The sequence below is a fragment of the Rutilus rutilus genome (genome assembly GCF_951802725.1).
Source record: "Rutilus rutilus genome assembly, chromosome: 6".
Lineage (NCBI taxonomy): Eukaryota > Metazoa > Chordata > Actinopteri > Cypriniformes > Leuciscidae > Rutilus > Rutilus rutilus.
Window position 1 is genome coordinate 6789600 of NC_140214.1, and position 12576 is coordinate 6802175.

Below are 12576 nucleotides of genomic sequence, written 5' to 3' on the forward strand. Positions count from 1 at the left end.
TAATTTCTTTTTTTCTTTTCTTTTTCTTTTTCTGTGTTGTGTTGTTTTCATTAATTGGCTGCTGTATCCTATTTTTTTCCTTTTCTTCCCCCCTTCCAAATATCCTTTCCCCCCTTCCCTCCCCCTTTTCCCTTCTTCCTGTCTATCGTCAACACCGTTGTTCTTTTACATCCTTCATTCACATGGATCAGCATCCCTTCATTTTTAGGGTGGAGTATGATGGACGTCTGCTATCTCTTCACCTCTCATCATTCACAAACTGACGGTCACTTTATACAAAACTCTCTTTAGAGACTATTGCATTTGCTATAGTTGCGTTTGGACTCTACAAATGAACTTGGGAAGCTTTTCCAGGCAGTAACAAGTAAGTACCATTTCCATCTTCCTCCTTTTTGTTTCTCCGTCTTCGTCTCTGTGTGGCGGCAGCCGTAAGCCCTCAGGCTGAGCCGGCTTTATTAAGCCCCATGATAGCGTAATCCCCCTGTGACTCCAACCCACTCTGATCCGCTCCCTGCTGGACAATGGACAGGTTGGGAAGCATGTGTCAGTGATTCTCGTCTGCGTCCGTCCTCTTACAGCTCAACAGGTATATTTTGACAGAATCTTCTACAACTGTTGAATGTTCTGTTGCTGATGGTGCTGCATAATTTCTTTACCAAATAACGTTCTGATTTGGTGTTTGTTTTAAGAACAAATGCGCTCTGACCTTGCTTTGGAACTGGTGGCAGTGGAATTGGGATTAAAAGCATCCAGGAACTTTTATTGGCTATGTGTAAAACCAGAGTATACGGAGATAGAGATGCATCTATGCACATCTGAATCTTGTCTAGTAAGATATTCCATCATCTGGTTGGCTTTGGAAGGCAGAATTGATGTTACTCTCGTTGTCTATGATATCCCACAATCCTGAGCGTGTGCTTTGGTAGTTAGTGGAATAAAGAGAATGTTTGATGGAGCAGTTGAAATAATGAATTCAAAAATGTTTGTCCTTTCTTCAATGTTCAATCTGTCTTTCCGTTCGTCCATCTGTTTATTTACTTATTTGTGTATTTAATTACTTGATTATTTATTCATTTGTTTATTAAGTGTAGTTTTATTATTTCTGTTTTTATTTATTTAACTTATAAGCCATAAAACACAAAAATTTTCCTGTTTCTTCAGGTTTTAGAGAGAGCCAATCTATATCTAGGAACTAGAGATTCGGGGGTGGCTTTTTACTAAGTACCCACCTAGCAACCACCTAGTAATGTCTTAGCAACCTCCCAGAACACCCTAGCAACCACCAACAACACTTGAGCATTGTGGCAGCAAGTTTTACATGGACAGGAAACATTCAGATTTTCTTAAGAACGTTTCCTTCAAAATAATCGTAGTTAACAGGTTTGTTATTTGATTTGCATTGATGTTCATTTGTAAAACTGAAGGGTTGGGACGTTGAATAGATATTTTACTTGACATGATACATTGAGATCTTTGCACTGTTGTTTTGATCATAAACGTGAAGGTTAGGACTCGCTGTGCCCTTAAGTCGTCTGAAGCTCATCTAGAATCAGCTGTTAACTGCGGGGTTGTAACCGGAGTGTGTCTGAGGACTGTGCCAACATATGCCGGTATATCTAAGCCTGGCATCCCATGTGTGTTTATGTTTGCGATGTCTGGAGGAGCATGCAACCGCATCAAGAAAATCACCTGCTCCTGTGGGTGCTTATGTTCACTAACAAGCACTTGCTTTAAAAGTATTTTCATTATGTTGTCATTGAGGTCAGGCGTTAATGACTGATTATTTCTGCTTGTATGTGAATTTGGAGTTATATAAAATGCACTGCATAGATTCCCTCTTTCTCAGATTATTTAGACTGAAGGTTCTGCAATATTTTGGGCTCAGATACATGCATCATGATCTGTGACTCATATCACATGCTACTGTCCGAGAGGAATAAAGATTGATCCAGCAGACCTTATGAAATGAGACCGGCTAGAACTCCATAACCTCAGTGACTGAAACAGTACCCTGCCCTGAAGATGAACTCCTACCTTAAGAAAAAGAGCATGCTCAGGTCTAGAGCCATTCAGTGTTGGGCAATGCGGTTTAATGAAATGTCAAAAAAAAAAATTGGATTCGTTTTTTTATTTATTTTTTAAGTCTCAATGTTCACCAAAGCTGAATTTATTTGATAAAAAATATAGTAAGAATAGTAGTAACTGTTTTCTATTTTAAATTATTATAAATGTAATTTATTTCTCTGATGGCAAAGCTCTGATGATACAGTTATTTCAGGTTTCCTTGATGAACAGAAAGTTCAAAAGAACAGCATGTATTTGAAATAGAAAAATTATAAATATCTTGACTGTAACTGTGCCTATAAACTAAACATGTAATACGCATGTGCATCACCGTTTTCACAGATTCACGTTTTTGACGTTTACACGGAGATGATAACGGCATCGCTTTCAAAACTCGTTTTCAAAAACTTGCACTTTGAAACCTACTAGAAAGTTTGTGTTCTCAGGCCACCAAAACACCATTATCGTGTAAATGAACAGCCAGAACGCGTTAAACGTTTTCTGTTTTCAGTTGAAAACATGACGGTGTCGTGTAAGTGCCCTATCATCTATTATCACTGTAAAGCTGCTTTGAAAAAATCTGTATTGTAAAAAGCACTATATAAATGAAGGTGACTTGACTTTTGATCTTAATGCCTCATTATTACTAAATAAAAGTATTTTAAAAAACTCATACTGACCCCAAACTTTTAAACCTTAATGGACAGTATTTAAAATGTTTTTAGCATTTAAGTGATTGTTCCATCTATAAATCTTTGTTATATTAGCATTCAAACTTGTATCTTGCTTCCTATATTAAAGGTGCATTAAGAGATAGACACTTGTAGCCAATCAGCAGTAGGGGGCGTGTCCACTCATGATATGGCAGGAGAGAGAGTGAGCAAGAGGGAGATTTAAAGAAAGACTGTAGAAGGAGAGATGGCTGAGAGACATTACAAAAGAGAAAAGCTCAGAGGAATATCAAAAGAAGGGTTATGATCCGGCAAGAGCTTTCGGACCTGCGTTAATATTAGAAAAGCTTTCCAGTGCTGGAGATTCCGAAGCGTGAAGGCCTGAAACCGGACGCAGAGGTTGCGTTATTTCTGCTCCACATGTGTGTAACATTGGTTTTGCTCTTTCACAGAACCAAGATATGCTGTTGTTGTAATGTTTGCATAGTAACAGGACAGTTTTGAGTGCCATTGTTTATCTGGACCTGCTCGCGACTAACAACCAGCACTTGCTTGTACAGTATATACTCTTGTGTACTGGATGTTCATTTTTTGTTCTTCCTTGTCGTTCATTTGTCATCTTCACTTTATATTTTGCGAAGCATTATATTGCTTCACTTCACCTATGATAAAGGGAAATCCACTCTTGCATCTGGGGGCGGAGCAATGAAGGGAGGGGTGTGTTTGTTTGGGTTGATTTCAAATATCAACAGTGTTTCTCAAAAATTGCTTACTGCAGCTTTAAGGGGAGGGGGAAATCTGTGTAAATTTATAAACGGATATAGTAAAACGTTAAGATTAAAACGATAAGAGAATGGGGTAAAATGTCTTAGTCCCTTAATCTATCAAAATGTGCATATTTTAGTCCCATGTTTTGGCATTTCAAAGTAGTTCTGCATGGTAAAAATAAAGTTTTTCTGTCAGGTAACATTTATTTTATACTCAAGCAAATGTATCCAGTTCTCAAAATACTTGGTGTAATGCCAATGCATTAACCATATAAATGATTTGTCCAAAGGTTACTCATGAATTATTCAACTAAGAGTGATGAGAGAGAAGTCATTTTTATGGATCTAACTTTTGGAGATTATTGTTACAGTTAATGCACAGGTGTGGGAGTTTATTTGGGAACATTAGGATCACTGGGCTTCATTTATGAAACATGACTAGATTTCTGTGTAAATTGCTCGTAAAAACAATCTTATGTGCATTTACACATTTATTCATTTAGCAGATGCTTTTGTGCAAAACCACTGAAAAACTGTCACAACAATTTATGTAAGAGCGGTTTTACAAATGATTTGCACAAATTTGTTCTGCTTGTGCTTTGTCAAGGAGAGCCATTATGTGGTCTTGGTCAAGCCGTTTCTGAATATGGTTTGCAATTCTGGGAAACTAGCAAACTAGTTGAGCTCTGAAGTGACACTGTCAGAAAATTATCTCAGGCTATCTTTGGTTGTAAGAACGTGACACGGCCGTCTTTCAACCTCTCTCACTGTACGACGTAGGTCCACCGTTTAGGCGCCACGACCACAGAAATTGCCACAATTGGTCATCTTTTGTCTGGGACAGCCCAAAATCGTACAATGTGTACCGGGCATAAATGAGTACCAGTTGGGTAATTGTATGCAATTGGTGGTCTGCACAGTCACTGTGGTTATGAGGCTGGAAAGGGCACTAAGCAGTTCATATACATGGCTGTGTGTGTGTGTGTGTGTGTGTGTGTGTGTGTGTGTGTGTGTGTGTGTGTGAGAGAGTCTATGAGGCCTGGAGCCAGACTGTGGTATTGCAGCTGTTGAATTATAGTTGCACCTGCCCTTTCTGTCAAAACAAACAGTCAGATATCAACACTTAGTGTCAACACTTAACCCCTCTGTTTTCTTTTTCTTTGTCTCAGAGTTCTTGTAATTGTCTATCTATATCTTTTTTAAAGCAGAGATTAAATATATATATATATATTTGAGGATGGATGATGGATGATGTTTAGGATAATATATATATTTAACTGCTAGATTAATTCATTATTTAATTATAGGGTTGCACAATATACACTACTTTTTAAAAGTTTGAGGTTGGTTAGATTTTTTTTTTAAAATGTTTAAGAAAGTCTCGTATGCTCATCAAGGCTGCATTTATTTAATCAAAAACAGTAAAAGCAGTAATATTGTGAAATATTATTACTATTAAAAATAACTTTTCTGTGATGTTAAAGCTGAATTTTCAGCTGAATCATTCTAATATGCTGATTTGCTGCTCAAGAAACATTTCTTATTATTATTGACATTGAAAATTGCTTGTGGTGACCTTTATATTTCTTGTAACCCTGTAAAATTCTTTACTGCCACCTTGCTGAATAAAAGTATTAATTTCTAAAAAATAAAATAAAAAAAATACTGCCCTCAAACCTACATTTTTATAGAATTGTTATATTTTATTTATATATAAATTACTACAGAATTTACTTAAGACCATGTTCTTATCATCAGGTTTTGTGATATGCATTGCGATAGGATTTTTATCTATTAATCCGAATGGATGGAGATCTGGTGCCATAAATGTTGTGTGGCTTTTCTGGATTTTATATGTCAAGATAAGGCTCAATCAGAAGTGAAATGTAAAACCTGTAAGGCTGGATATTTTTTGCAGATATTCCTCTTCAGAAAAGATTTGCTGTTCATTTAAGGTGTTTTCTTTAGATCAGTGATTGCTGTCCTTCTGATGCATGCAAAACTGATGCTGGAGAATGAACAAGACTTTAACCAGACCAGACTGTATCACCATACATTTTTTTTTTTTTTTTTTTTTATGGAATACTGCAGTGTTATATATGATTTATCCGTGCACATCATTATTTTAAATTCATGCCATAGTAATCTTTTATCAAAATAACATCCCCTCCCTCTTGCAGCAACAAATCGTCTCTTCTCTGATGACACGTTTACTGGCGTGAGGGTGAGACAACCTGTCACTCACATGAGATCGACCAATAGGAAACCACAACCGTCCAATCAATTCCCTATGGACAACATCAAGTCCCGCCCTACATTTTTTCTCGTTTGAGAAACTGCTTCAATAGGATATACACTACCGTTCAAAAGTTTGGGGTCAGTAAGATTTTTTATGTTTTTAAAAGAAGTATCTTCTGCTCACCAAGGCTGCACCGGTGGTGGTTGAGGAGAGATCCCCTGATATGATTGTAAAGCGCTTTGGGTGTACAGTAGTACATATGAAAGCGCTATATAAATGCCTCATTCTTCTATTCTGCATTTATTTGATTAAAAATACAAACAAAAACAGTAATATTGTGAAATATTATTCCAATTTAAAACAGCTGTTTTCAGTAAAGTGTAATTTATTCCTGTGATCAAAGCTGAATTTTCAGCATCATTACTCCAGTCTTCTGTGTCACAATGATCCTTCAGAAATCATTCTGATATGATGATTTGATGCTCAAGAAACATTAATTATTATTATCAATGTTAAAAACAGTTGTGTACAATTTTTTTTCAAAATTCTTTGATGAATAGAAAGTTCAAAAGAACAGCATTTATCTGAAATCTAAAGCTTTTGTAACATTGAACTGTACATCACAATAGGAAAGAAAAGACTATCGCAACTTCCGTTTCATGACAACTTTAACAATAATATTATAGTGACAGTGTGCAAAAGTTGTAACTAAAAAAATCTAATTCCTGTTATGTGGTCATAAAGATTTTAAATTCTGTTCTGCACTCTGTAACTATTTGTTTTGCAAAAAGCCATGCTTTGCTCCTCTGTGTGTGTGCGCGCGCATGTTCATGTGCCTTCCTTATCACATTAGCTCTGCAATGTGTCACCATTTGATTTAACTGCTACAGAGTCTGAATAGAATTCATCCATAAATCTCCCACTCCCACTGGTATTGTTTGCAGCTCACTGCAGTCTGTCTTTGTCCTTTGAGGTTCAGCTGTGGCTCTTTCCCTGCTACGGGTTGAGAAACATCTTTCCGAAACATCTGACATCTCTCCAAATAGAAGTTGAATTTGTTGCTAGTATGGCGGATGAGGTTAGAGATGTTATAGGGCAGTAGGATAATAATATCCTGACAGTAAATGTTAAAATTAAACTCTCACTTTTGAATGACAATCAATGGAGAAAGATGGTGTAGTTATGGCATCTGCCAGCAGGGGAAAACTGGCCATGCTAACCAGCCAAATCTCTTGGTTCAGATTGAAACTTTGGCCAACTTCATTGATCATTACAGACTTCAGATGGCACTTTCCTGCTATTCGTCAGCTGTGTTTGACAATGCTTTGAATGTTTATGAGTTCTTGTCTGTAGTTGTTTTTGGATTACAAGAGAGATTGAAGAATGGAGGAGTTTATAACGCAGAAGAGGAATGAAGGAGCATAGGTTTTGAGTAACAGTGCAAATGAACTGTTTAGAATTAATTCCTTGTGTAGATCTTTACCGTTACTTCCTGTTTAGAGCGGCTGTTGATGCAAGATCAGCTATTTCCCAAAACTGAGCCAAGAGCAGCTCTTGAATAAATTTCATGGGGTGATGAGGCCTGAGACTGATTCAGACTCTTCACAACCTTATAAGAGCAGAGAATGTGAGTCCTCGACATTTGTAAACCTCAGAGAGAATGATGTGTGCTGTGTTTGAAATGGAATACTAGTGTACTGCATACTACATACTACACAGTATACGGTTTACTGCTTAGTTTTAGAGTTTTCCCTTTATACATACACATGTAATCTTTTAAACTTTGCATTTTTAATTCTGAGATTTGTTTTACCCTTCTACAGTTAATATTGTATAATTAATCCCGTTATAATCTTTTAAATAAGACTCCTTTGTATTTAGCCTTCTTTATGTTGAAATTCATTTATTTCTTACCCATAATATATTGTATTATTAATTCAGTGAATGGTGTCCATTTGTAATCATTTAAATACGACTATTGTGCTTTTATGTAATTTTTAGATTTATATCTGATTAAAAAAACTATTTTAATTACATTATACTACAGTTAATGTTATTGTATGATTTATTCAGTGATTGGCATCCACTTATAATCTTTTAAATAACTTTTCTACAATTAATGTATTGTATGATTAAAGGTAGGGTAGGCAATTTCAGAGAGGCTAGTAATTAAAGCTAGCTTTGAAAGGATTAGATCCCACCCTCCCTTCAGATAGGGTGTTTCTCAAAACCAAGAATGCAAAGAACGGACTTGTGTTCTTGGGGAGAACGCTCTTGCTAGTTGTTCTTGGAAGAATGAACTCACAAGGTAATGAGCACACAGAACGCTGCTGACAGTTTGAGACGATGTGTTCTTGCTGGTATTGCGCAATAATACCCCCGCACAGACGCCGTCTACAGTACCCAAACATAACGAGAATTATTTACGATAACAGCCAGGCTTTATCGCCCTAGCCTACCCTCAGCTCAAGTGATTACTCTACAACTCTACACTACAATGTAATGTATATTCATAACAATAAAGCAACGCTTATGGAGATTCTCACTTCCGAAAAACGTTTGAGCACATTTTCGATTCACCATACATTTTCGTAAAAATGCCAATATTTGAAATCTACACAGTTGATTTCTCGCATCAAATGTTCTCAGAAGTGAATTTAGTGATGAAATAGCGTACGAAATTGTAGAAAAACGACTTACTGTATTGACCTGCCTCTCCTTCCTCGAATGCCGAAATGAATGCTGGGATATTTCTGCCGTCAAGTTCACACAAGTTACCAACCGATGCATCCTCGGTAAAATGGGCGCGTCAAGAACACTTCCGGGATTTTTAACCGTTCTTGCCAAAATGCAAACTTGTGTATTGGGACAGTACTTGGGCAGCGACTGATGACGTTTCACAAGAACACAAGTACAGACAAGAACGCATATTGAGAAACGGCCATAGTCTCCAAAGCCACACCTCCTCCAAAACACATGAAGATCCAAGATGGCGGCGCGAGTACATCGCGAGGCTCGCGGTCTCTCCAGATTCTGTAATTTAGCAGTATTTTTCTTGCTCATTTCGGGTCTGTTCGTCCAGAACAGTTGTGCCTTAACATCGTACACCCAAGGTGAGCTTTTGGATATTGGTTTGCGAATTTCCGACAGTTTTATGGACAACCTTCGACTCCTTCCTGAGATCGCCAGATCACCCGAGGCTATGCACTCTGCCCGGCCGGGCGGAAGTGCTCGCAGGCGCCGGCGAGATCGTAAACAAAGGCGGGGGAAGCGCGGAGGACTAAGAGCTAAGCTAAAGCTAACACCACACCGGCTCTCTTTACCCAGCATTTTCCTTGCCAATGTACGGTCGCTGTTGAACAAAATGGAGGAGATTCGACTCAACATCACATACAGCAAGAGACTTTTGAACTGTAATGTTCTAATTTTCACGGAAACATGGTTAAACAGCGGAATACCGGACAACGCTATTGAGCTAGCGGGACGCCATACATTCCGGGCGGATAGAACATTACATGGCTCCGGTAAGACCAGAGGTGGTGGATTGTGCATTTACATTAACAAAGCTTGGTGCACAAACTCTGCTATTGTTGGGAGACATTGTTCAGCTAACCTTGAGTTTCTCATGGTTAAATGTAGACCGTTTTATCTACCGCGGGAGTTCACTTCCACTATTATAACTGCAGCCTATATTCCCCCGGATGCTGATGCCAAGTTTGCTATGAAAGAACTTCACGCAGCCATCAGTAAACAACAGACCGTTCACCCGGAAGCTGCGTTTATTGTTGCGGGTGATTTTAATCATTCAAACTTAAAGTCAGTGCTACCGAAATTTCACCAGCATGTTTCCTGTCACACCAGAGGAAACAAAACCTTAGACCATGTTTACACAAACATGGCTGAAGCTTACGTCGCGACACCCCTCCCCCACTTGGGACAGTCAGATCACCTTTCTTTGTTCCTCACCCCCAAATATGCACCTCTGATCAATCGCGTGAAGCCATCAGTGAAGACCATCAAGGTGTGGCCTGCGGGGGCAGATTTCTCACTCCAGGAAAGGTTTCTACACACAGACTGGAGTATGTTTGCTTCTCAAGCCACCAGTGGCTCTCACACGGACATTGACTGCTACACCTCCTCTGTACTGGATTACATTAATACCACCATTGACAGTGTTACAACCCAGAAGCAGATCACCACATACCCAAATCAGAAGCCATGGATGAACAGGGAAGTGCGACTCCTATTGAAGACACGCAATACTGCCTTCAGATCAGGAGATGCACAAGCCTATAGCACATCCAGAGCAAATCTGAAAAGGGGCATCAAAGAGGCCAAGCACTGCTACAAGCTTAAGATAGAGGGACACTTTTCCAACGCTGACCCTCGGCGCATGTGGCAGGGCATTCAGGCCATCAGTGACTACAAACCCTCTCACTCCACCCCCGCAGCCACTGATGTCAACTTCCTGAACGAGCTAAATGACTTTTATGCTCGCTTTGAAAGAGACAACAGAGAAACTGCCACCAAGCTCAAATCCTCAGCTGACCACCCACCGATCACACTCTCCTCCACAGATGTCTGCAATGCACTGAGCAGGATCAGCGCGCACAAGGCTGCTGGACCAGACAACATCCCTGGACGCGTACTCAGGGCATGTGCGGAGCAGCTCGCTGGGGTTTTTACAGACATTTTCAACCTGTCTCTTGCCCAAGCAACTGTACCAACATGCTTTAAATGCACTTCCATTGTGCCAGTGCCAAAACACTCCAGCCCGAAGTGCCTTAATGACTACCGCCCTGTAGCACTCACACCCATCGTAATGAAGTGCTTTGAGCGGCTGGTCCTGGCACACCTAAAAGACTCTCTACCATCCACATTGGACTCACACCAGTTTGCCTACCGTAGCAATAGGAGCACAGAGGATGCAGTCTCCATGGCACTGCACTCTGTGCTCACACATCTGGACAATAAGAACACTTATGCACGCATGCTGTTTGTTGACTTCAGCTCAGCATTCAACACTGTCATCCCAACTAAGTTAATAGCCAAACTTGGAGACCTGGGCTTCAACACCTCCATGTGCAACTGGATTTTGGACTTCTTGACCAACAGACCCCAGAATGTTCGATCAGGCTCCAACTGCTCCACATCCATCACACTCAACACTGGTGTACCACAGGGCTGTGTGCTAAGCCCGTTCCTCTACTCCCTCTTCACCTCCGACTGCAAGCCTGTGTACGGATCTAATTCCATCGTCAAGTTTGCGGACGACACTACGGTGATTGGTCTCATCAGCAACAACGATGAGACTGCCTATAGGGAGGAGATCAAGCACCTGGCCACATGGTGCACCGAAAATAACCAGCTCCTCAACACCACCAAAACGAAGGAGCTCATCGTGGACTTCAGGAAAGTGTCAAGAGGCACACACGACACCATCCACATCAATGGAATGGCTGTTGAGCGTGTCTCCAGTTTCAAGTTCCTGGGGACCCACATCTCGGCGGACATGACCTGGACAACCAACACCTCCAGCCTGGTCAAGAAGGCTCACCAGCGCCTCTTCTTCCTGAGGACACTGAGGAAGAATCAGCTTTCCTCCACTATCCTGGTGAACTTCTATCGCTGTGCAATAGAAAGCATCCTGACCAACTGTGCTACAGTGTGGTATGGGAGCTGTTCTGTTGCAGAGCGCAAGGCACTGCAGCGGGTGGTGAAAACCGCCCAGCGCATCACTGGGACTCCACTACCTGCCATCGAGCACATCCAGAGGAAACGCTGTCTGCATCGAGCTCGCAGCATCCTTAAGGACTCCTCTCACCCAGCCCACAGACTGTTTTCTCTCCTGCCTTCCGGCAGGCGTTTCAGGTGCCTCCGGACCAGGACCAGCAGACTAAAGAACAGTTTTTTCCCCAGAGCTGTCTCTTTATTAAACTCTAACCCTCATTGATCCCACTCCCCTCATATACTGATTGACTCTCCTCTCCCTCCTCACACCTGCCTCCATTTTGTTATTTGCAATACTATAATGTTCATTTGCACTGCTGACTGTTATTACAGTAACAACTGTTTACATATGCATCTTGCACTACTACCTTGACTGGAATATGCTCATTTGCACTGCCGACTGTTTATTTACAGTACCGACTGTTATATATACATTGCAATATCGTACCCTAACTGTAATATGCAATTACTTTCCACTGCACTCACTCGGATAGCTTCTGTCCAAACTTTATTTGCACTACTTTAAATCCATTGTTATACTGCTCATTAGCCTAACTTATACATATATCTATTTGTAAAATTCTGTTTATAGTAATATCCATCTGTATATTATGCTCACATTCTGTTTATAGTAACAGCCATCTGTATATATATTCATAGTACATATCTATCTGTAAAATTATGTTTATAGTAACAGCCATCTGTATATTATATTCAGTACATATCTATCTGTAAACATTCTGTTTATAGTAATAGCCATCTGTATATTATTATATTCAGTACATATCTAGCTGTAAATTCTGTTCACAGTAATAGTTATCTGTATATTATATTCATAGGACAATCTATCTGTAAATTTTTGTTTATAATAGTATTCAACTCTATATTTATTCAGTACATATCCATGTTCTGCACTTATGAACCACTGTATATCCTGCACTTGCTGCTATTGCACTTCTGGTTAGACCTAAACTGCATTTCGTTGCCTTGTACCTGTACTTGTGTAATGACAATAAAGTTGAATCTAATCTAATCTAATCTAATGAGCGCGTACAGCCAGAGCAGAGTCTGCAAAGCATCACGAGACGACAGACAGTGTTATATT

General features: G+C 39.8%; 1 protein-coding gene across 1 annotated transcript in view; it reads left to right on the forward strand.

Annotated features, from left to right (window-relative positions):
• Window positions 1-502: 502 nt before the first annotated feature.
• The window catches only part of svilb (supervillin b), a 70198-nt gene continuing 58124 nt past the window's right edge, over window positions 503-12576 (forward strand). The window contains exon 1 of the mRNA XM_084412181.1: window positions 503-586. The gene's annotated coding sequence lies outside the window, so the exon portion shown is untranslated. The remainder of the gene's footprint in view (window positions 587-12576) is intronic.